This window comes from Lagopus muta, chromosome 7, assembly GCF_023343835.1.
Source record: "Lagopus muta isolate bLagMut1 chromosome 7, bLagMut1 primary, whole genome shotgun sequence".
Taxonomy (NCBI): Eukaryota; Metazoa; Chordata; class Aves; order Galliformes; family Phasianidae; genus Lagopus; species Lagopus muta.
Window position 1 is genome coordinate 13,958,706 of NC_064439.1, and position 24,662 is coordinate 13,983,367.

Consider the following 24,662-nt stretch of genomic DNA (forward strand, 5'->3'; position numbering starts at 1 on the left):
GAAAACTGGTTCAGTATCTGAATCAAGAGGCAGTGTAAAAATATTTTATTGAATCATCCATTTTTGAAAAGACATTAATATTTTCTTGCAGTATAACTATTTTTTCCAGGTGTTAAATTGATCATTCGCTATCTGCTGGTTCTTGGAGTTTTTTAAAGCAGGTGTTTAAGGCTATTCCAGCCCAACACTACAGGGTTTTAAGGCATAAGAGACAGTTATCTGAAGAAAAAAAATGCCCTTCACTCAAATAATTAGTGTTATCTGTCAAAAAAAGAAATCCTCTGAACTGACTACAGTAAGAAAAACTCTTCATCTTTGGCCTCTTTTTCACTCTCCTTGCCTTTCTCCCTATTTTCCTCTTGCATTTTCTGAGCAGGCTTTGCCAAAGGAAATACTGATGAAAGTAACTGTCAGTGGCTGGGCAGTTCCCTGAGTCACCTCCTCCCAGTCCGCCCCCTAGATTGCAACAGACTTCTGCCTTTGTACATACCATGTCAGAGTCCAGAAGAGATATTATACGTTCATTGTTCCTCCAAAATAAACAAAAGCAGCACAGCCAACGCAAACTGGCTGTAGATATCCCATTGCTAATAATGGAGCTATGCTGCTAATTGCTAATAATGATGCAGTGTTTCAGCATGGGAATGCAGTTCTAGCTGTAATGTGGATCTGGCCTGAATAAAGTGACACAGATGGTAACGTTATTGCATATTTCTTTGTAGGGGAGGTTGACATTTTACTGTGGGAAAAAAATCCATTCCTACATTTCCTTCCAGTTATTTCTTTAATATCAGTAGTGCTGGCATACTTGATACATGAACTGTGTCAGTGGCACATAAGGAATTTGCAGAGGAGCCTGCAAAGTGAGGAGAAACAATTGTTTCCACTTAAGCAAGGAAAAGCTTAGATGCTGTTTTACACAACTGTATTTGCCTTCCTTGGCAGGGATGACCCATTTTGATCACACGCAACAGCCCAACAACAGCCGATTTGCAGCAGCTCAGACTTTAAACCTCTCTGTAGCTGCTAGCTGAAAGAACTCAAGCTCTGGAGTCCCCTCTCACTGATGCATCTGCATATCCTTGTTCTTTGCCAGCCTGCAGGCTGCAGACAGCAGGGACAGCACCTGCCTTCAGCTGCCTTTTGATGCACATTCCCCAGTGGGAGCACCCAGTGTCTTTTGTGTGGGCATGCATAAATCCTCCTGCACCCCTGTGAGCCAAAACCAGGGAAAGGGCATACTGCTGCTTCAGCCTGACTGCAACACGCTTCCTTTGAAAGGTGTTTGTAAAGCTGTGGCAGCTTATCAGAGATAAGGGAGGCAGGAATCAGGTGTGTTTGCCAAGCGTCTGCCTGCATTGGCTCTGTCCACAGAGCCGCTATCCTCACTTTTGAACTCTCTGATCTCCCTGCGTGCTCACCCACAAAAATCGCTAAGCTAACCCAGAGCCAGAGTTGTCCTTCCTGCAAGATTAGGTCACTGCATTTTAGATCAAAGCCCTCATATGCCATTTTATACCACGTGGATGCAACAATCAGCCAAGTTTCAAGTCCTCAGCACAGGTGTCTTTGAGCTGCACTATGTACACATGAAAGTTCAGGCCAGGAGCCAAAGTTACGAGCTAAATTCCATCTTGTTCCCCAGCATTACACCTTTTTCATCCACCCTTACAACTTCATTTCCAATTTAAATTGCAGCAGATTTGCAGGTCACTGCTGGTGTCAAAAGCCTTCCTGCTTTTCTTTCCCAGTTTTGCAGTCCTTTGCAATTTTCTCCCTCTCTCTGGCAATTCAGAAGTGAGGTTAATAATGTGTTTAGAAAGAAACAGTAGAGAAAGAATGATCCACAAACAAAGCTTCTTCCTGCCAAAAGAAGTGCTGCACAGTATTAACTAACATGTGGAGGGACATGCAGCAAAAAAAACGGTGCTAGTATGCATGTAGGCAAAAAGGCACTGTATTTGCTACAGTTGCCATGCACCTGGAAGTGCAAGGCTTGAGCCACAGTGATAAGCAAGTGCCACTTAGTAATGGTTAGGAGAAAAATAGTGACAAAATGCAGAAAGATTAGCCCTCATCTCATTTATTTACTCTCCTAAAAGCTTGTTGTCTCCTTTAAACTGGATCCCTGGCCTTCTCTTGTGGCTTATGGGAAGAGAGATACTAACAGCAAAAGTACATCCCATCTTACAACTGACCAGCAGAGTGAATCATTCTTTTCAGGTGCCTCTATCTCTCTGCACAGACTCCCAAGAGATAACTAGCTCAGAGCTCCTCCCTGACCTTTAGATAACTGCTGAAGGTGAAAAAAATTCCACCTGAAGACCTCAGAAGTAGCTGCCCAAGCAGACGGGAAGGTGGACAGGTTTTGATAGCTGTAGCAGCTCACTTGTGCCATGGTGAATGGAGGGCTGACTGCCAGGGCTGATGCACGCCATTGCCCATATCAGTGAGGCTAAAAACATTTCAGAATTGTTTGCCACGTGATGGGCTTGATGCACAAGCACTGTAGTCACGCTACAGTAAAATGAAAACAGAAAATGAACATAAGAACTGTATGTTCTGTTTTTGTGGAAGTAAACATTTTCTTCCAGAACTGAAACTGCTGTTATAAAATATGTCACATGTTGATGTGCCTACAATGTAAAATTACATCTGCTCAGGCACTGCTACCTGCAGCTCAGCAATGAGTCTTACTACTGTGCTCAGCACAGAGCCCTCCTGAGACTCACCAGGGCCAGCTGGCAATCTGTGCGCCCTGCTCTGTGGGTCACTCACTGCAGAGCACACACACTGCAGGAGCTCCAGTCAGCAGCCAGAGATCTCCTGTGGCAAAGCAACTTGATAGGACATAAGAACATGAAGTGGAAGGGAGTGGAAAAGAAAATGCCAGAGTATAAGTGCACGCAGCATAGTCTAACACAGTAAATACAGTTCGCCCACTTAATCTTCCTCCATCTTCTCTCAGCACATCCCAAGCCCTGTTTAGTATATGTTTAAACTCCACTTAATTTTATGTGGCCAACAGGTGCTTACTATTAGCATGTTCCCTGCAACATGACTGAATCAAGGCTCAAAGCATCAGCACATGAACACGACTGTCGTTCATAAGGAGAATCAGCCACAAGGCCCTGTAATCACTGCAGACCACTCTGTGTAGAAGATGAGGCACTGTGGAATGCTTCTATTCAAAGCCTGTTCATACAGGTTCACTCAGATCCAAGCCCAAAACTTTTTCTTAATCAAAGTAACAACCCTGTCTTACGGAATGCAAATGCTGAAGTTGCTATTGCTGCGGAATTCTCACAGACTGCACATCAGTTCATAGATTGTGGGCAGACCATCAGGGCAGCTTCCTCGGGAGGGAAAAATGAAGGATGCTGAGCGGTCATTTTCAAACTTTCTCTACCTTACATATTTAACATAGGGTGGATTTAAGCATCACTAGGTTTAGTGGTAATGACGCCAACATTTTCTTTTGCTGAGGCATTAACAAAGCCAAGGATACAGTGTTAAACTAGAGTTGTTTCTCTTTTTCCTTAAATAATATTTTTATTGAGCAAGAAGCGGATGTCAGAATGGCCTTTTGATCAACTAAAAACAGCAGTGTCTCTAGGGGAATCTTTCCTGTTTTTTGTATGTTGCTGCCTATGAAAAGTGCTAGCGTACAGTAGAAATGGACTTCTTAATATACAAGAAGTAAAGCAAAACAGGATGAGGCCAAAATGGGAACGGTATATCACAGGAACTCAGAAAGGCAGGAAGTAACAAAAGAAGTAGACATTCTTGATTAGAAATATAATTGTACCAGCTTGTGCAAGAGGATAATGACTTTAAAATGTCAGCCTTTGTGCCTGTTCATAATGATAAAGCTATTAAACAGTATGTACTGTTCTTAATTCCATTTCTCATGGCAAGTCATTTAGGATCTGCATCTATTCTGCCCTCTAAAATGTAAAGTATTTCTTCAGTAGTATATTCAAACAGTAGATTAGAAGCAGTGCTAACTGCAGTGCCAGCCGGGGCTCCTGCACAGTGGTTTAGAACATGTGAGAGATTCTGTAATAAGCCCTTATTTTCAAGGATTTAAATATCAGCTATAAAAATTCACTCCCAAGATGAAAGTCAGCCAAAGAGTGAATATTTAAACTGTGAGAAGAAAAAGACATCATTTTTGTGTTTTAGGAGATCAATGTGGAAAAATGAAGGAGGTCTTAAAATACTTTCTGCAGATCTGTAACTGGAAAGTATAACTTTCAAAAATTAACTCAATCAGAAATTAACTCTTACTGCACTCAGTGGCATCTTTATTTCTGGCAATAAATTATAACAGAGTCAGTCAGTAACTCTGCTCTGCTTTATAATTGCTGCACGGTTGAGCTTGGTCCAGCTCTGTGTTGCTAGTGGAAAAAAACAATTTACTTCAGCAGTAATTAGATCAAACACCAACTTCCTCATCAGGAAGTTCAATTCTGGATGGAAAACTAAGAGCTCAACTTTGCAATCACAATGCACAAGCAAAATATTCGCTTTTAATGTCAGTAAAGTTGCCTTCAAAGATAGGAAGACAAGCAATGTGATGGTGTCCCTAGGGGTGCTTTTACCTTCCCAGCATTTTGGTCAGTGCCACTGCTTCCTATCCTTGCCATGGGCTTTGGTGCTTCCAGGCTGAAGCTGGTAATAGCATGTTTTGTAATTGCAGGCACATGCCAACAGAAAAGCTATAGAGTAAAGTGTAATTGCCAGATGGCTCAATGTTTCGGGAGTTGGAGAAAGATGTTAGCAGAGAATTCTGCAGCAGCTTCCTCAAGTCCTACCCAGCAGGTGATATTTATGGCCTGTTTACAAGATTTTCACATATGGCACGATAAAGAAGTTTGCAGCTTTTATACTCTGCCATCCAATTTATTTATTTTTCAAAAATCCCACTCCAAAGGTCAGCTGTGTTTTGTCTGTCTCAGCAATTCCAGGTCAAAGGGAAAGTACTGGACCTAATCTCAGCATGCTGTAATTAAACAAACGTGCTTTAAAACATGGTAGAGATGTTTTTGCTGTCTTGTTCTTGTAGAGCTTAGACCTCTGTCTCTTGGCTTCAGGTATCATTTAAATGAGAGCACTGTTTAGTGCCTCTTTCACATTCAAATGATATATTTGTGTTCTTTTGTGCGGAAATGTCTGCATATTTTCAGCACTTTTCAATTCATGTGAAAGCAGACAGGAACAAACCAAGGAGACAAAGATTATGTCAAAAAGAGTAAATAATACTTAAGTGATCTTGATGCATCTATTCTTTTCTAAATCTTCAGCAGAAAGCCACTTTTCTTTTTTCAGCCTACTGATAGCACTGAGAAGTTCACTGCCGACCCTTCCAGCCTGATACAGTGCTCTTAGTGCTGTGTTTTCATCCCTAAGCATCCTCTGGTACATCTGATTCAAGCATGGAGGTGAAACCCAGACTTGGTGGCCTCTCTCCTCACCTGACAGCAAGACAGGATGGCTTCCTTTTTTCTGACCATCTTTTACCCTCACACCTGAAAAGATTCTCACTAAGTGATGACCTATAGGTGAAATTCAAGTCATGAAAAGGTCATTGTGCTGGCCTACCTAGTTCATTTTGAGGGTGCAAAATGTGCTTGCACACAGGGAAACATGGATCAGCTTTTCAACTCACATCCTAAACGTGTTCGTAGCTGTTAGTACCTTGAAGTTGTATTTGCTATAAGACCAGTTAAATTTCAACAACTGATGGAACAGCTGAGTCTTCTGATTCACAAAAGCAATGTGATTACAGTGCAACTATTATATATACAAAGTCTGACTTGTGATATATGTGTATAATCAATTGCAAATTATGCGCCTTTCAAACATCTGCTGTGGTTTATTGTGAGTCTATTAGAGGATATCTAATATGCAATAGAAATGATGTGTAAGAAATCCATCACTTCTGCCCTGGCAGGAGGGCTGTGCAATTCAGACGGAAACTGTCTGTCTGTTATATAGAAGCTCTGCAGTGGTGGATCTGAAGCTTTCTACTGAACCATCATGAAAATACTTTTCACGTCTGCTATAAAGCAGCTCCTTGCTCACCAAGAAGACATACAGAATGCAAAGATGGCCACAGCTTTGTAACAGGCATTACTTCAAAGCCATGAGGCAATGCTATTAGACTTGAAAATGCTGTTTTCAAGTCAAAATCACATAATCATTTTTTTCATTAGCTGCTAATATCCCAAGGACTGTTTCTTTTAGGAATACTGCCTGGGAATGTAAATTCCTTTTGCACTTAGGAGCCTCATGTGCAAACCTTGGAAGCAGTGTGTGTGGTTGCACATACAGTACATAGGGAGGTTTGCAATTTCTGGTTTTAGGCAAGTTTTGTCAACCACAATTTACAAATTCCACATTCTTCACTGGAGAGAGAGCACTTGAAACTGTGCCGCAGCTGCAAGGTATATAGGCAGCCATTAAATAAGCCTCTGCTATGTGTTTAAAGGTGCACTAAAGAGGATGTGTCTCGGGCAGGGAATCAGCGGGTTAAATTGGGTCCACTTAAATCAAGAGAACTGAGTCAATTTTCAACTCTGGCAGAGCTGGAGCAGCCAAACAGGACACCATGCAAACCCCTCCACTACCAGCATCTGTGGAGTTTCATAAAATGGACTGGAGGGAGCCAAGTGCAGGTTTTGTGGCTCCCTGTTTGGCAATGCCCTGGCCTGGTGCTGCGTTGAGGGGTGCCGAGGGCTCCCACTTTGCTCCCGGGCTGAGCTGTGTGTCAGGCTGACCTAGGTGTGTTTTTCCCTCTCTTTTCTCAGCCTGGAAGAAGTTCCATCGTCTCTGTGAGAATTTAACAGAGTCTGTGGGACTGGGGCCACGGCTTCCCGTTCCACCTAATTAGCCCTGGGAATTCATCTCCACCACACAGAACTAAGGCCAAGAATATAGGTAGCTTTAAGAAAGAAAATGAAGGATTTGCAAGGAAGATATAGAATATCCACAATTACATTTCACATGATACAAAATAATTAAGGGATATAAGCCATAATGGTTCATGGCACAATCCAAGTTCGAACAGATGGGGATACGAGAAATTTCCCCATGGGAAAGTGATTTTGTAATTGTAGAGGTGGGTGTATTCCTTTTACTTCTGTATTTATTTTAGCAGTGTATTTATATTTGTATAAACATTAAGGAAAAACATCAATCTGTAACCTCAGGGTATTTTCACCATTTCTTTAAAATACAGAAGTAATTGCTGCATACTTCTTAGAGAATAAAAGGGAAAAAAATTAAAACCTTCATTTTTCCTCACCCACACATTTCTCTTCGCTCACAGATCCCAGCCCTCACATTGCCCCTCCCTCTGCAAAAGCCTGGGAAAAGATTCACAAGCACATGTGAAAAATGATAGTTTCACATGGCTGCAGTAGGTTCACATCCTTATTATGTAAATGAGTGGTTTTGGTGTGAGCGCCTCTTTTGTGGTTTTTGTGCAGATGGTTAAATACTTAAGCACAGTGGGCCAAAGTGTTCCTACTGGAATTTCACTGGCTCTGGATAAACTACATGAGGATTTAAAACAGGCCTCGGACCCAAACTCTAGTTTTGCTCATAATGAAATGACCAAATGGGTAATGGGATTGCAGCACAGTAGCAGGAAAAAATTTCCCCCCGTGTGTTCAGTAATTAATGAAGTACCTGGTGAATGGGGTAGGCGTGAGGAACCTCTCCTTGCTGCTGTGATCTGCACTTCCTCCAGACAGGTAAGTGCGGAGCTGTGTGTGCTGGAGACTGAGTAATTAGCTCAAGCAAGTCGTAAAATCTTTAGGAAGCAAGTGGTGTCTGTTTTCTTTTGCACAGGATGCCAAGAGATGTATTTAAAGTGTGAGAGTCAAAGGTCAGCTTGACATCACATACTCTAAGAACTCTCTTGGATTCCTGTTTCATGTTAGGAATATCTTCTGAGAGCTGGGAAGCTATTGCTGTTGATAAGGAGCAGGATTCATCCTCAGCAAGAAAATTTTAGGTTCAATATTATGAAAAATGTTCTAACTGTGGGATCACTTAAACAAAGTAGCTGGCTGTCAAGGGAGACAGTCAAGGCTGGAAGTGACACTTTTACCTCAGAGGGGGGCTCACAGAGTAATGAATAAGCATTGCTTGTGGAATGGGGAGGGCTGTGGGCTTTGGTAGTGGTCCCTGCCTGATCAAAGGAGTCCAGGAGTAGGAAGGAGGCTGAGTGCCTCTGCACAGGGAAAGTGCAGCTCTTAAAGGTGTGTTCCGGTCTCTTCTCCGTGTCTGTTACATATCAAAATGTAAATCAAATGCAAATACTTTGAACTGCTCACTGCAAAACGATTTACGTTCTCCTGCACCAAATCTGACTCAGTGGAAATTTAAGGGGCAGTAATAATGCTGTGTATAATTCTTGCAGAATTAATTGAGTTACAACAGTGAAAAAGGCTGCTCCAATCTCTATGATTTCTTACACCTGTTTCATATTTATGTTCCCAAATTTCTTGCTTCAGTTACAATATTTCAGAGTTTTTCACAGTGTTTTCCACTATCAAAGCTAATGAATGTGTTAACGTTGCATTCAGTGACAAAACACATAAGCCAGATGTGAGGCTGAAGTTCTAAATATTCTGTTAAGGTTTTTGTCTTCAGATTGTTCAGACTTATCCACTTGCACTGAACTAGTGATAATAATGTATCTTTCTTTCTGTCTTTGCTCTGGAAAGACAAAATATGTCATTTCCTAGCATTATATCCAAGTACAGCAGATTGCAAAACAAACGCAATTACCTCTGTATTATTTTGAGGGGGCGGTGTGTGTTAAATTCAGTTTCAAAATCAAATGGCAGGAGGTTAAATCTTAGTTCCTAATTTGCGCCAAAAAAGTTGGCAAATCATCTTAAAAAGGGCCAAAGAATTATTGCTTTGGTAAAAACAGCAAATTTGAGCTTGTCAGTTTAATAGTTGGGCCTGTGTCAGAAATGCTGATGGCTTTCAGAAGGTTTAGGAGGGGCTGTTCTCCACCATTGCCAACAGAGTGATGCTTCATAAAAGCAAGCATTCATTGTGCCTGCTAACAGTGGTTTTAGCTAAGTGAAGGGGGTCACAGGCAATACAAAATATAATCCATAGCTTTCCATCCACTGCACCCTACAGAGCCACAACCAGGGAACCAGAGGAAAGAGATCAAAAGGCTCTAAAAATGTCAGGCAACAGGATCTTATTTAAATTATTAGGTGAGTTGCCCTCTTGCTTTTAACAATAGCAAAAACATATCACGTTGCCTGTTTTCCTCTCTCTCTTTTATGCTGCTTCTGACAGACTGGTGTAAATTGCGTATAGAAATTGTGTTTCTGTTTTCCAGCATCACTTTGGACAATGTTTAAAAACACATTTTCATAGAACAGTGTAAAATTCAAAGGTATTTGAATCACGTAGAAGCTGGAGGATTTGGAACAGGTTCTTAACCAGTATTGACTGAAATAAAACTAATTTGGAGGGAAAAAAAATCCAAAGCAAAACCAAAAAAAAAAGCAAACAACAAAACCCAGAAACCTGCCTTGGGTGACACTCAGTGAATACAGGCACTTAGGGAATGAAAAAAGGCTCATCTATAACTCTGTTAAGTGATTCAACTTTAGGAATTGCTTGTTTCTAATTCACATGCACGTGTTATAAGGCTTTTTGAGTTTCAACAATTGAAATCATTAAAACCACATAAGAAGACATATTTTCATTGTTGTTGTTTATATTTGCTTAAATGTAGAAAGTTAGATACAGTCGTAATTTAACGTTGGACTGCAGAGTAATAAAGCTTTTCTCCTGAGCTCTGTGTTCAAGCTCTGTGCTGCCAAATCCTTGTTCACTGAAGTGAATGTCAGGAAAGCCAAGGTGCTGTGCTATCCATAGTGTTTCATGAGTGTGTCAATTCTTGATAATATTGCTTCTATTTTGGATTTTATGAAGTAAAGCATATTGCCTACGCAGGAGATTGGCTAAATATTCAACTTCTCTGATTTACTGAGATGTTCCTAAATCACATGAGTAGCGAATAGTACTGATTTAATAAAGGACCAATCGTCTGAGACTGATGTGCTTAAAATGAAAGAAATAGAAATAAAAAGTCATCACTTTACACATAATTAATGATCGTTTTTAAAGTGGTTTCTCCATACCCCCTAGTTATGGGTTTGCATGTCTCTGTGTCTGTGCATATGAAAAGAGGGCTGAAATGAGGGCAAAGAAGACCTCTGCAACATTCTTTCTTATTTATATTAGTGCTCTTGGGACTCTGACTCAGAAAAACAGATTTAGGAAATCAGTACAAGCTATTTTTAGGATTCAGTTCATATGAAAGCATTTTCATTTACCTTGTAGCAGTTCTCTGGGTTTCTTCTCACAAGCTGTGTTGGCTTAAGGTATGGGCAGGGGACTGTGAAGCTGAAGCGAGTTGGACTCACATCCTCAGGGATTAAAAGCACCAGGAGACAAAACGTGTGCTAGAGACAAGCAAGCTTAAGCTCTGGGTGTAAAGGGCAGCAGTCAGACTGTATGACAGACGTCTCAGCATGACATATGGTAGAGAAGCGCGTTGCTAATGGTGCCTGCTTTCTCTCGTGTTGTCCCAGGTAGCTAAAAGAGTTCCTGTATGGCAAACAGAGGGAGAGCCATTTGTAACGCGACAGACTCACACTAGGGCTGGCAGGGAGTGCTGTTAACCTCCGAAGCCTTGATGTGACTGAAGAGCCTCGGGATCTGTATGGGAGACAAGTCTGAAAATTAACAGCCTCATTAATCAAATCACAATGTTTTGACAACTTCGTGGTGTGTATGTAATCTATCCTGTATACAATTTGGCGAAGGCTTTCAAGCAACAAGATGGTTTTTGCAATAACTTTATGTGGTAAAGCTCCACCCACAGTACAATTACTGGATTGTATGCTGATTATCAAAGGGCGAGAAGGCTTAATCAGCTGAGCTCTGAAAAGAAAGTACTGCCAGGATAGTGAAAGAATCACACATCTCTGTGTTTCCCATTTGTTTTTCTGAGTGAAGCGTAGTTACCTTCATCTCTTGCTTAGAAAGTCTGTGGAAAGGCATCCAGCCTTTCCCACCTGAACCCAGGCACAGGACTTACCCTTCTTCAGAGACAAAATCCCTTAAATTTATTCTCTGATTTGTTTAGTCAAGAGAGAAATGTGCAGGAAACCAGAGCTTATCCTCAGAGATCCAGTTCTGCATAGCAGCAGGACGCTCAGCACAGCATAATTTCGGGGTGATTCTTGTTGCCTTACACGTCAGACAGTCATTTTCTGCTTAAAAAGCAGATTCTCCCCCAAATCCTTTGTTCTCCAGGCATCTTGTAAGTACCCTTCCTAAGGAGCTTAGAGACAAATGGCTGCCTCCTTCCGCACCTAGGGATTTACGCAGAACACTTGTACATGCTTTTGGGTATTAATTGTGTAAATGTCTGCACATCTAGACAAGACCATATCCACAAGTATTTCTGGGCTATAATGAAATGTTATTGCTTCTTATAATGTGCTTATGAGAAAGAGGCATGATGAACTGGCAAGAGTCACACAGTGCCATATTTCATCACCAACACTATGAAACAGAGGCTCACAAAAAGTACATAGTATTACAAGTCCCTTTGTCCTTCCTGTTTATGTTTGCAAAGGTAATCTTTTAAATCATAGCTGAAAAGGATTAGGAGCAAGAATGCTGTGCTGTCAACTGCATTCGGCTGTTTACGAAAGACATATTAAATCACAGAGTTAATGACGGAGTCACAGTTGTAGCCATCTAATTTCTTCTCATGCTTTCAAGTGCTGTCAGGGAAATATCATTGTCTGATTTTCCAGACTGGGAAACTGAGGCAGTAAACAGATAATAGTAAAGTTACCTGTACCTGACTGTGCAGAATAGTGATGCCACAGGAGCAGCGCCTGTGGCTTTGGCCTTTCCCATCCATTGCTCTGCCTGCTCTATCCCTTCTCCCTGAGTGACCCAACCCCCCTTATATTGAAGGCCAGACTGGCAGCTGGTTATGGCATCAAAGTATAAGGGTTAGTGGTATGGTAGTGATGGGTTGACAGTTGGGCAAGCTGATCTAAGTGGCCTTTTCCAATCTTAATGATTCTATGATTCTATGACTCCCAGTTTCCAACCCGCCTTATGTTGGACATCTGTATCCATACTGCAGTTGAAGACGTGATTACAGCATCCATAATGGTGCCAAAACTCAATCCTGTTAGTGGCAACGCTGAAGTGCCATAGGTTTTATGGTCCCTGATGGGAACATGCAGCACTGAACAGAATCTATAGCACTGTTAGTACCTCAGCCAGTTAAATAAAAATAGCTCAGACATGTGTCCCTGTGCTGTAATCACATCTCCAAGTGCTAGAAAAGCAAATTTTGGTAGAGGTTATCACTGTTCTGAGCAGCAGCATTAATGAGAAATACTGTGATTTTCCCAGAGCATAATTCTGCATAGAAGCCTTACTCAGATTTTTTCCAGCTGATATATCCTTTTGTTACTGGCATGAGGCTCATTCCTGATCCTTATGCCTGTGGGATAAAGGAGACAATCCTTCATCAGTTCCTCTCTTATCCCTTTGCTAGCTCTGATTTTGGTGAACTGCCATGTGGTGTGTTCATGGGGGTAAGAGCCACAGGTATGAAATGCTTCTCAAAGTTGCCTGGCTGGTGTGGCTCCTAAACCAGACATATGGCAATCGTGCAAGAGGGAGGATGCTTCGTGGTATCGCTTTTAGGAGAAATGAGTCGTAAACGAGAAAAAGCTGAAATATGGGAAGTTATATGCCAAATGCGTGGAAATTCCACTCGTTGGGGCTGTTTCAGGAATCTGTTCATATTAACATGTGTTGTTACTCTGAGTCAGGCAGAATTTTGCCTCAGTAGTGTTCTCTTGACATCCCTTTGTTCTGGGAGAGCAAGATGGACTGGCTTTACCATGAACATAAGACCCAGCTCAGATTAAAGCTAACAAAGAATGCATATGTTTAATTTGGTAAAGGGGTTTTCTGCCTGTTTCAGGGAAGAGGGGGGGATTATTACCATTCCCCCCTAATGAAAAGCAGGATCCTGTATCTTGAAAATGTTTACAATGTAACAAAATGCAGTTAGTTTGGGTTGTAAAATTTTAAAGGGGAGTGTGGACGGACAGCTTGGCTCGGAGCGGGTGGAGGCTTTGCTGATGCTGAGCTCCTCCAGGTCCAGCCAGGCATCCCCTCCAGCCAGCATGGGGGGCTTAGGGTGAGGAAAGGGATGTGGCATTATCTCATTTCCTTCCCAGACTTCCTACTACTGTTTTGGGCAATTTATACCTTAAAGAATGCATAAGGCAAACAAATCTTTTTCTCCCCAGTGTGTGAAAACATGTCTTTTGCATTATTAAGCTGCAGAGGAAGGCATGGCTTATCTGGCTCAGATTCTCTGCACGTACAGGAGAATCTGGCCAAAATACATTTCACGGCTTGTCTGTCTGGGTTAGTGTGCTGCTTGCTGTGAGTGAAGGAGAGGAAAGAATCAATGCTTAATACCACACAGCCTTTCAGAGATTGCTCTTGTATGCTTATCACTGCTAAATAGACAAACAAAGCTAAATGTGTTAATAGATACCTGACTGGAAGTGTAAATTAAACAAAAGCTATCAAATCAGGATTTTATCCATTTAATTGCAGAGTAGGTGTTTTCATCAGCCATGTAATAGTTTATTGCCTTTCAAGGCTTATTTATTGTAATTGATTAATGAAGACTTAGAGCACCATTCTCTTATGGCTAACAAAAGGTATGAAGCTGCAACACCTTCTATGTTTCTAATTCACTGGGTTACTGCAAGCCTCCCTTGCTATTTGAGATAATGCGTTATTACAGCTCCGTGTCACACTGCCTGTTTCCCTGAGTAGAAAGCAAGGACAGAAGTCTGACCCATGAGATCAAGAAGGCAAATCTACATCCTTATCCCATGCTTGCTTAGGCCCACTAACAGCCATCTCCAAAAAACTGTTCTTTTCTGGATCACAGCTGTAGAAACAGCCAGAACAAAAATGAGAGAGAGTGGTTCTGTGGAAACATTTCTGTAGATCTCAAAAGCAGCAATTCCTATGCGATTGCATTAGTCCTGATTTAGTTTTTGAGTATAGAGTGTATGTGTGTATAATGATTGAGTATAGGCTCAAATGCTCAGCAAGCTTAAAAGAGCGTATCTCAAAAAATTGCTCTGATGAGCAGAGGAAAAGCAAGTGGAAAGACAAACTCCATCCCATCTAATGAACAGTGCCCTGACATATCCATGGCTCCCACTAGGAACTGAGTAGATGCATTTATGCAGTGTGGTGCCAATTATTGAAACCCACGAGCTGTGTATGTGCTTGGGTCGTATGTGTGTTCATTACCCTGCTTGCCTTCTCAGATAAGTATCCAGTGCCAGAAAAAAGCTATGCAAGTTTTCTTTCAAAAACTACTGTCAGGCTTTTTACTTAGTTTTAAAACAGCTTATGATGATGCACCCCTAAAACATCTCCACTAGACTCTAAATTTGCACCGGGAATGATGCTGATCTTCTGTGCACATTTTCCTTTCTGAAAGTCACATGCCTCTCTGAGAAAGACGTTTTTATGAGAGATGGATCACTGGGGTGGGTTTCTTTTGCACGGCCGATGTGCCCCACGTGCCAGCCGTAACAATGCGGTTTCACTGGATGCTGGGTCATACGGCAGACCTCAGCTAACAAGATGTTCCTGTTTATAGGCTACTGGGAATGTTTATTGGCCACTGTTTTCCTCCTTTCTGAACACATAGTTATTTCCCAACACCCAAATAAATCATAAGGTCACAAAACTCATAGAAACGCTGACATTCTCTGCGATACAGGACACAAAGGAACTAACTTCAAACTTAGCAGCTTTAAACATATATTATATATTTTATCATAATATAATGTATAATATCATAATATAATGTATTCACTGAAGTTATTTGTACTTTTTAGTTTGATTATAAACACAATAAAATGGTAATAAAATCACTCAGTGGGACAAAAATTATATAGTGATCTTTCAAATTGGTGCAGTTTAACTGTGGGCACTATTACAAAAAAAAAAAAAAGTACTATAACTGTTCTAAACTGAGCTTAGGAGTAATGTTAATTAGCTACATACTTTCGAAGAAAATGATGCTAAGGTTGCTGTTGAATTTCTTAATGCAGACTTAATGCAGACAGTAGAAACTTAAGAGGAGACCCCTCCTAACATGCTACATAGACAAACTCATCTGTACAAAACCCAGCTATACCAACAGGGAAATACACTCATTTATCAACTGCAGTTTTATTCATAATGTGAGTACCAAAGCTGGACAACAAAGGAGTGGAAAATAATTGGTAGACAGTAGTGGAAAACTATTGGTAGTCATTTTGCAGAAGTTTCCACTTGCTTCCCTGTCCTCATTTGGTTCAGTTGTTTCGAAATGCCTATCTTGTGGGCTGAAAGTTTCCCAGGCTGCTCCTCTGCTTGAGAATGAATTTAAAAAGAGAGATCTAGGATATGATTCAGGTCTTTTTTAGAACAAGGAATATAAAAACACAGAAGATAGGCACACACATGCAAGCATTTCCACTGAAAAAAAGAGAAAAAGAGCAAGAACTGTTTTCCTTTTTTCAGACAGATCTTCAGCCACACTTACAAAGATCAGAAAGCTGAGATTTGAAAGCAGCCTCCATGAGTAAATGTTCTTTGCACTGCTCTTGTGAAATGTTGAAATGTCATTTAGACTTCCCAAAGCCATGGCTTCTTTAAAGTTGCCGTCTACACGAATTACTCATGCTGCTTAAGGGTTATTTGTTAAAGTGGCAATGTACACAACCAGATGATTTTGTGCTGAGATAACAGCCAGCCAGGAAGCATGCAAACACTGTAAGTGGGCTGATCTCTGAACTGGAAATGCTTCTTACTCAGCTTAGTGTGCCTCCTGTTGATAGCACTTCTAGGTGCTACGGCCAAATGCTTTGTCTTTCCAAGTTTGTGTTACAGGAAAAACGTAAGGAGAGGTACTTTTTTTCTCTATTATAAGAGGCTGTCAAAGGTCTTCTCAGCATTATAGCAGTATTTAGCTAGTAAATCTCTACATTCACACACCTAGGACTTCATTTTCAAGCCAGAAAATCTTTGAGAGTTATGAGCTACTTTCACAGAATCATCACAGAATCATAGAATGGCCTGGGTTGAAAAGGAGCACAGTGTTCATCTAGTTTCAACCTCCCTGCTATGTGCAGGGTCACCAACCAGCAGACCAGGCTGCCCAGAGCCACATCCAGCCTGGCCTTGAATGCCTCCAGGGATGGGGCATCCACAACCTCCTTGGGCAACCTGTTCCAGTGCGTCACCACCCTCTGTGTGAAAAACTTCCTCCTAATATCTAATCTAAATCTCTTGTGTGTCAGTTAAAAACCATTCCCCCTTTTCCTATCACTATCCACCCTCATAAACAGCTGTTTTACTTTATTGAATTGTAATGTTTTGGTTTTTTTACAGTAGATTAAGAGAGTCCATGTTCACCTCCAAACCACCAACACCCATATCTGACCTGCCACAAAAAAGGGAGGGAAATTTTAATACATGCACACGGTTAAACACTGGCAGGTCAAAACTTTGGCAGTTAAGTTGTATGTCCTCCAATAATTCCTCTTTTCTGTAAGTATGCCTTACTCTCTAGTTGTGGGACTATATATAGGTTTTAGTTGTAGCTCCTCCAAAAATCAATGCATTCGTTTACATGTGTCACACTTCCAGGCAAGAAAGACCCAGAGAAATTATATCAATACCAACTATGTGTAGACACTAACCAAGCAGTGGATTTTTCACTTGGCCAATCATTGGCCCAAAGGGAAAGTGGCATAGAAAGTATAACAAAGGGAAAAATGTTGAGAAATGCTGAGTTCCAAGTGTCTAACTATATTAAGAGAGCATCCTTAATGCTCTCTTAATATAGTTCCTAGCTGAAAATAAATGAATAAATACCTATCATTTTGCTGCATTTACAGAGCTTCAGGACATGGTTGCCATGGAGGAAAATTGCTGTAACTTGTGTCCTAATGCTGATACGTATGTCTGCAATTTCCTCTCTCCTTTAGCCTCTTTTAGTTTCATTAATTACGACTGTTGCTCGGAGAGGTTTCAGACTGCCCACAAGGGACAAATATTTGAGAATTTCAAAAGCTTGAAAGTTATTTTATGTTCTGAACTTTCACAGTTTCTGTGAGAAGCTAACATGTACCTAATACTTTTAGAAGTCGAGTTCCATAGGTTATGATTAATATACCACATAGATCCCAAAGGGATCATTACAAATTAATCAGTGGTTCAGAACTCCCAAATGAAGTACTATAAGGTTGCCATGCCTTTAAAGCATTCCTTTCCTATTTTCATGGAAAGAAAAAGAAATCATAGAAGAGGTAAAAGAATCATAGAATCTTAGAAAAGATATCATAGAATCATAGAAAAGAATCATAGAATCATAGAAAAGAAATCATAGAATCTTGGTTTGAGTCAGACCTTTTCTGTTCTTCAGGTAATCAAGGAACCAAACCTGAGGCTTCCATTACATAGCAGTGAAGTAGGCTTTTTGGTGAACTCAGCAGTACGTGCTAACAACACTCATCCAACCACAAGCCACTAAACCAGTTAGGCACATGAAAACAGTGCTTAATGGATACAGAAATGTACAGATAGTGCTAGGCTCCCTACATGTGTGTGTGTATGTATATGCACGAGTCTCTGTATGTGTGTAATTTAGTCTACAAAAAACAGAAATGTGTTTAATTTTTAACCACGTAAGACTGTGCAGCCCCTTCTTCCAGTTCTGTTAAGAAAACTTCTAGGTTTTGAGTCTCTTTTAGGAAGCCTTATTAAAAAAAAACCACAGAAGCCGTTAGAAATCTTTCCATTATTTCAGGAGGAGCTAGACTGAGTTCTTGTATTTGAAACACAGTATCTGACTATTTAGGCTTTGTTCCTTGCTGTTTGCAAAATTTCTGGAAAGTTGTTGGCACTCTGTCTCTCTCTTCTGTCTCCACATATGTAAAATGAGAATGACAACTTTACCTCAGAGGAATGCTGCAAAGCTTTACGTATAAACAGATTGGCATACTTGGGTGAAGTTCCTCAACTAACAAGAAGCGTTCTGATGGATGGGAGTCCCTTGGGAGGTCATAAAAACAAAAACAAAACTGTGTAATTGAGTTTGGGAAATTATTTTTTTGGCTTTCATGAGCCTACTTTAATGCAAGATGACTGATTGGTCCTCCTTTTTTCTCTCCTTATCATCTATAATATCTTTACAAATCTAATTGTGTGGCTTTATACAAAACTAAGCCAAGACTTATCTGTAATGTCCATATGAAAGAGTATAAAACTTGAGCATAGCCAGCGATAAGAAAATTCCTTAAAAAAAAAAAAAACAAGAATTTTTTTTTCCAGTTTCTTAAACCGTTAAATAGATAAAGTAGCTATGAAAGAACCAGTAAAACTTAGGCTGCATTTTATTTTGTGAAGAAGACTGGAAAGTTGGCAAGAGGTAAGATTTTGCAGTGAAATAGGGAGGTGAACAAGTTGTAAATGATTCTAATATCTTCCAGATGGCATATTTTACTTGGGAACTGAATTTGGAGTAATTAGACGCATGTGAATTTCCTATAAATACTAACCTTCACCAGTTTGACATTAGAAAGCTCCACCGTCTCTGATGCCTTTCAACTGCTAAGTGTTTCTTTTTCCGCTACTTAAGTGAAAGTCATGGATTTGTAAATTTGTCTCATTTGACAGACAGAAATCTTTTTCCATGAAAAGATGGCATTTTTCTATGCCAAAAAGTTATGGACTGAAGTTCCCCACTGAAGAGGTTTAAAATTGAATGTTTCTTCCCAGAAGAGGTCTTCATTTTTATATACTGGGATTATTATATTATAATTTATTACAGTGTGTGGCAAGCAATGAAATTGGTGGAGTAAGCTTTAACTTCAAGATCAACTATTTTCACTGGTAAAATGCTTTTTGCAGATAGATGTGCTGAAGACTTTAGCAGATGAATTCTGTTCTTACTTCCCCTAGGACTCTGCAACACTAAAATGATCAGAGCTGGTGTGCAGCCTCCCATTCTGCATGATGTTGTTACATTCGCTCCTGGAGTGAATACTGATGTTCACACTTATGTTGAAGAATTTTCCAAATTTATTTGATGTAAATAGAATAGAAGTAAATAAATAAAAGGAAAAAAATTCTGTCACCACTTGTGCTCTTCAGCCATGTATCAGTGTAAACCGGCTTAGATCTACTGACATAAAGGGGCTAATCTCATTTGCAGCAGCTGAAGATCTATCTGCTGTTCTCAGTGGAGCAGTACAGATAAAGTGCAGATGTAATCTTGCTTATTTAGTTCGTATCTTCAATTCCGCCAGTCCTGGTTATTCAAAATGCACGAGCCAAACAGCCAGAAGCATGTGATAAGACGAAGGATAATCAGATTTTAAAATAGTAATGATTATTTTTATTACTTCTGGGTTTTCAATTTTTATTGGTTAAGGTATGTTGTGTATCAGATTGCTCTGCTCTGCAGAGAATTAAAAGCTTGATTTTAACATGGAAGGTGAAATTTTAAAGTACTCGATGATGCCAGAAAACAGCATAATAACAAAACTGTTGCTAACAGTCTCAATCAAACTGTTGTATTGGGCAACTGTAGATCTTTATCCATGTCTTTGTCACATCTATTTTCTTTTTTACTACAGCACTGTCATGCACTAAAATAGACCCTCATTGGTTCATTCTTAATGGAGACCCACTGTCACTTAATGGCATTAGTAAATTATTGAACAGTGGCCAAATCCCAATGGCCTTATTCCCAGAAACCTCTTAGGTTGACAGGATCTTTGTATGAGTAACTTCAGTGAATTTTGGCCCTGGGTGAAGGACATAAAAACACTAACTCACAAAAGACCAACTGGAACAAAAGCCTCCTAAACTGATGGGCACTTCAGTAACTTACAAATCTCCAACTGATTGCAAATTGCTTATTTAAATACCCAGGCCTTTCAGAGAGCAGTAGGATTCAGATGGTATACCACCTCCCTCACTGTGTTTCATCCACACCATGCATCCTGCATGACCAAGACCAGCTTAAAAGACTCCTGCTGGAGGTGCTCACTGCCATCTCAACCTCACTACCATAGAGCTATGCAGAAGTTCTGATGCAGAGCAGCCTGACAGGCACTGTGGTTCTGGGCAGAAATACAGTCTCTTTGGGGCTGCGCCTAATTTTTTATTTGTAACAGCGTGTGCTTCTTTTTCTTGTCGCTAATAAAGCGGGATTAAGTTTGGTATCCCCAGAGTGCCTGCTGTTCTGGAGTTCTTAGCTCTGGGATACAGATTGCCTTGTGTTGCAGGCACTACAGTAAATCCCACACTGCTAACCTTCAGTCACTAATGGGACACAAATCCACAGTGCGGAATAACTCAAAGTAGTGGTTTAGCTTTCCTTTTGCAATGCCTTCTGCTTGGCTAGAGTAGAGACTTGCGAGGAATAAAAGGTGTTATAAAGACAAAAGAGAGTAAAAATTCTCGTAAGCAAAGGTAGTCTAGCCAGGGTGAATAATTCCTATCAGGGAGACATTTAGCAGTTTGGGGAAAGGGGGACCAGAGAAAGAAAAGAAATAGAGAGCTGGAAGGTCTTTTCATTCTAACAGGTGAATAACCAAAATACTCATAACCAGCCTATAGATGCATATCATAGTAGGCTGCAGAAAAAAACCATGGTGTATTTTGATGTAAATTAGAGTTGTATATGCTTCACTGATTGTTTCATAAGTAACATGGCAGACATTTAGATTTCAGCTGAGTTCTGCGTGTGTCTTCAGAAGGAATTATTTCCAGGCAAAATGCATGAAATTTTGCTACTCTAATAATGTGCAGGATCTGAGCACAGTGTGTCAGGGTGGCTGTCTGCAGCACTGCAAGGCTTCCCAGCACCCCACCTTCCCTTCTGCAGCACAGCGAGTGGTTGTGTATCTCGGGTCACCAGCCTGTTCACAGCTGAAAACAGATGAGAGCTCTGTTATCACCTACCAGAAACTGGAAATGAAACATCCACCAAAATCTGTATTCTACAGCTGTTTATGTTTTTTCACTGCCCAGTGCTCATTTTTATAGGCATGGCTTGGCCTTTTCCTAGAACCTATAACTTACACTTGCTGGGGAAAAAAACAAAACAAAACAAAACAAAACAAAAACCCAACTCTTAAAGCAATTCCTTCCAGAACTTGCAGAGGAATTCTAGATTCCTTCATCATCCAAGATATCCTGTTATGGTACCATAAGACTGGGACCCATCAGTGTGCACGTGCTCAGGCACTGGTTGGGAGGAGCAGGGCAGCACTAGAGTCCTGCAATCCAGCAGGCTCCCATCAGGAGAACACTCCACGCACCACCAGGAGCGTTGTTACAGGGCAGAGTGAACACAAATGGGATATCCGGAGGGAGCCAGCAAGAAGGGAATGCTTATTACCTCTTGACACAGTAGCTCCATGAGCATACCTGCTGAACCCACCAGCACAGGCGTATCTTTCCTGGTTTCATGCATGAACTCATGCAATGGTCTTTCACCTGAAACTTGGAGCAATGGTTAGCTCTGTGTTTTTATTTACGTCTCCATGCCATAAACCCTAGAGGACTATAACATTACGAGAAATATTTGCCACACCATTGGCAGCAGTAACTGAGCGAAGAATTGCCAAGTGGGAAATCCAAATTTGCAAACTCAGTTCTCTGGGCTGCACGCCAAGGCTGTCTGGGCACTGCGGAGGTGACACATTCAGTCTCCTCGCAGGGATGCCAGCGTGCCAACTGCATCCCTGGCACAGCATCTTCTCCTGACAAACTTATGGGACTGCTACCAAGTCCAGAGGAAGATGCAAGCTGCTTCCTGAGCTTCCTTGCAAGTTGTGACTGTACTTTCTCCCATTTACAAGAACAGTTTTTGCAATACGCTGCGGTCTCCAGTACGATTTTGAAAAGTGCAGAAGTGACAGCAGGACTTTGGTTTCCAAGTATAAACTAGTAAAACCCAGAGTAAGTTAATTTCCCTATGAAAAAAATCCATAAATACTCAGTTACTGCAGCCCAGCTTTCAGATGTTGCTGCCAGTGTGGGAGAATCCAAACCCATCTGTTTATTGCCAAATGCAGGGCAGGATCCCCAGAACACGAAGGCTGTGAGGCTGATCTCTACAGCTTCCCATTTTCAAATCTTATTTCATACCTATTGTCTCACAACTCAACTTCTTTCCTTTCTGTCATTTTTCAGAGGAGCTGAAAAAATCTGAGAAATCTTCCAGTCTTCAGCAGGGCACTAAGACCTATAACTTGCAAAATCCATTAAAAGACAGCCTTTTAGCAGACAAATTGTGGAACTTAGAACTGCACAGCAGCCAGCACTGTAAATTACGTTATATTGCTATAAGGGACAGTAGAAAGGTGTGGGCAGGCTATTTGTACAGATGAGGAGATATGAGAGAGTGAGAGAATGTAATCTTAATGTTTTTTGCAGGCTATTACTTCCTATAATAGCAAAACTGGTACTTATTTGTCAATTATCTTTTTAGTTGTATGTGACTTGTTAGGACTGTAGAAGACTTTTAATCTTTATGTGTAGAAAAAAATAAATGCTGAATTCAAACTTTTTTAAAATTATAATAGTAAAAAAGCATGTAAAATGTGATTAACATTTTTAGTTTAAATTGTTCAGAACATTTAATAATTCAGTAGCAGCATTCTTCTGAATTTGAAGAATCGTCTACTTTTGAGTCTTGAGCAATGAATGGCATCAGGGAAACTAGTGAAGTAATGCTGTCAGAGAGAGAAGAGCAAAGGGTAGGGTTCAACATACCTGAACCCCGCAAGTGTCAGATGATGCAAAATACAAGTAGCTTTAAGCACCTGCTCTCCAAATAAAGGAAAATACTCTGCATCAGTGTTGGAAGTGCTGTGGCTTTGGGAGACTACACTTTCTCTTTAATGAGCGGTTGAGGATATGAAAAAAGGTCGCATTAAAAATTCCCTACAGTTGTTATTCCATAAGTCTGAAAACGAGCAGCCCTGAGTACTTCCAAGGGATGGAGGCATTCCAAGAGACTTCGTGTTTATATTCCTAAGCATATTTGTAACATAACCAAAAACGAAAAAAGAAAAGGGGGCAGGAGATAAATCTTTCTGAAGCCCTTTAATAGCTCCTCTCCCAACTTTCAGATCCTCAAATGTATACACCATAATGAAATTACAGCGAAAACAAGAGAAACAAGAGGTCCAATTTAGAAAAAAAAAAAAGGCAGCTTACTTAAAGTATCCATAACATTCATTCAGAAGTGAACATTTCCCCTTTGTATTTCCACCAATTTGAGCTGGGGCAGTGAAGCTAGCAAGTTGAGCAATAGCTACTAGAAAAATCAAATCCACAGAATGAAATGCAGTTAACACAATATTTCACATATGTTAATGCTTACGGTTCCATCAGTGTCAGCTTTATTTTCTACTTGATATACACCAAAGCTGGCACACGGTTTTAACTGATGAGGTAATGTCATTTTTAATTTAAGGAGCCTTAAGCCGTCCACTTTAACTAGTGATATCATCTCTGCAGTTGTCTTATGGGACTTCATGTAAACATAAGTAATGTGCCCTGGATGGTTTGGAACAGGGTTGTTAAAAATGACATTGGTCATCATGAAGACAGTTTTTTCCTTTGATCTCTTTAAAAATGTCAGACACACTTTACTGTCCTGTCAGTTCTAGCTCTTCCTTGTATATTAATATGCTCAGAACATTTCAGTGAACCCAACAGCGGAATAAAGGTCTAAACAAATTAATGGCTACATTTCAATGTCAGTTGTAGTAGGATAATGAAAAGTAAATGGGATTGTCTGGCTAACAGCAACCTGTGAAGTGAAACGGCAGCGTGGCTGAGACACAAAGAGGCACAGACAGGGCAAAAGCTTTTGCTGCAACCCAGCAAAGAGCAGAGCAGAACCCGGTCTCCAAATGCCACCGCATTTTAAAGAAGATTAAACCAGTTCTTCAGATTGTGTCTGCACGTCCTTCCTGCCCAGGGCCAAGTGAAATCATCTGCTAATAAAACTTAAAACCTGACCTGTCTCTGCACCTGCAGCTCGTGCCTCTCTGACTAGGATGCTCATTTGTATGCTGTGGGCTGGCTCAGTGCACCAAGCGGCAGGCCCTGCACAGCCCCCTGCAATCAAAGTGTGAGACCCAGCCCCGCAGGCTGGCATTGCTGGTGACACAGCTCAGGGTCCCTGCTATGACTGCTGCTCCCAGGCACACATTTGCTTTTGTATTGCATATTTGTACTTTCTTTTATGAAGTCCTTGGGAATCTAGCAAGTAAGCAGGGGAGGGTTTAGCCCAGCCTGTTAGGCAATCACTGTACAGGCAAGAATACTGTAGTATGCACTCCTTGGCTCGAACACCTATGCAAAGCTGTTTTGCAATGAGGGGTCGTTCATCTGAGAAAACTCAAGTGTTGTGGTAAATGTGTAGATTTTGAGTTTTGCTGAAAATTGTTTGT

General features: G+C 40.8%; 1 protein-coding gene across 2 annotated transcripts in view; it reads left to right on the forward strand.

Moving 5' to 3' along the window:
• Positions 1-24,662, forward strand: part of NRP1 (neuropilin 1) — a 109,551-nt gene that overhangs the window by 20,546 nt on the left and 64,343 nt on the right. The gene's annotated exons all lie outside the window — the stretch shown is intronic.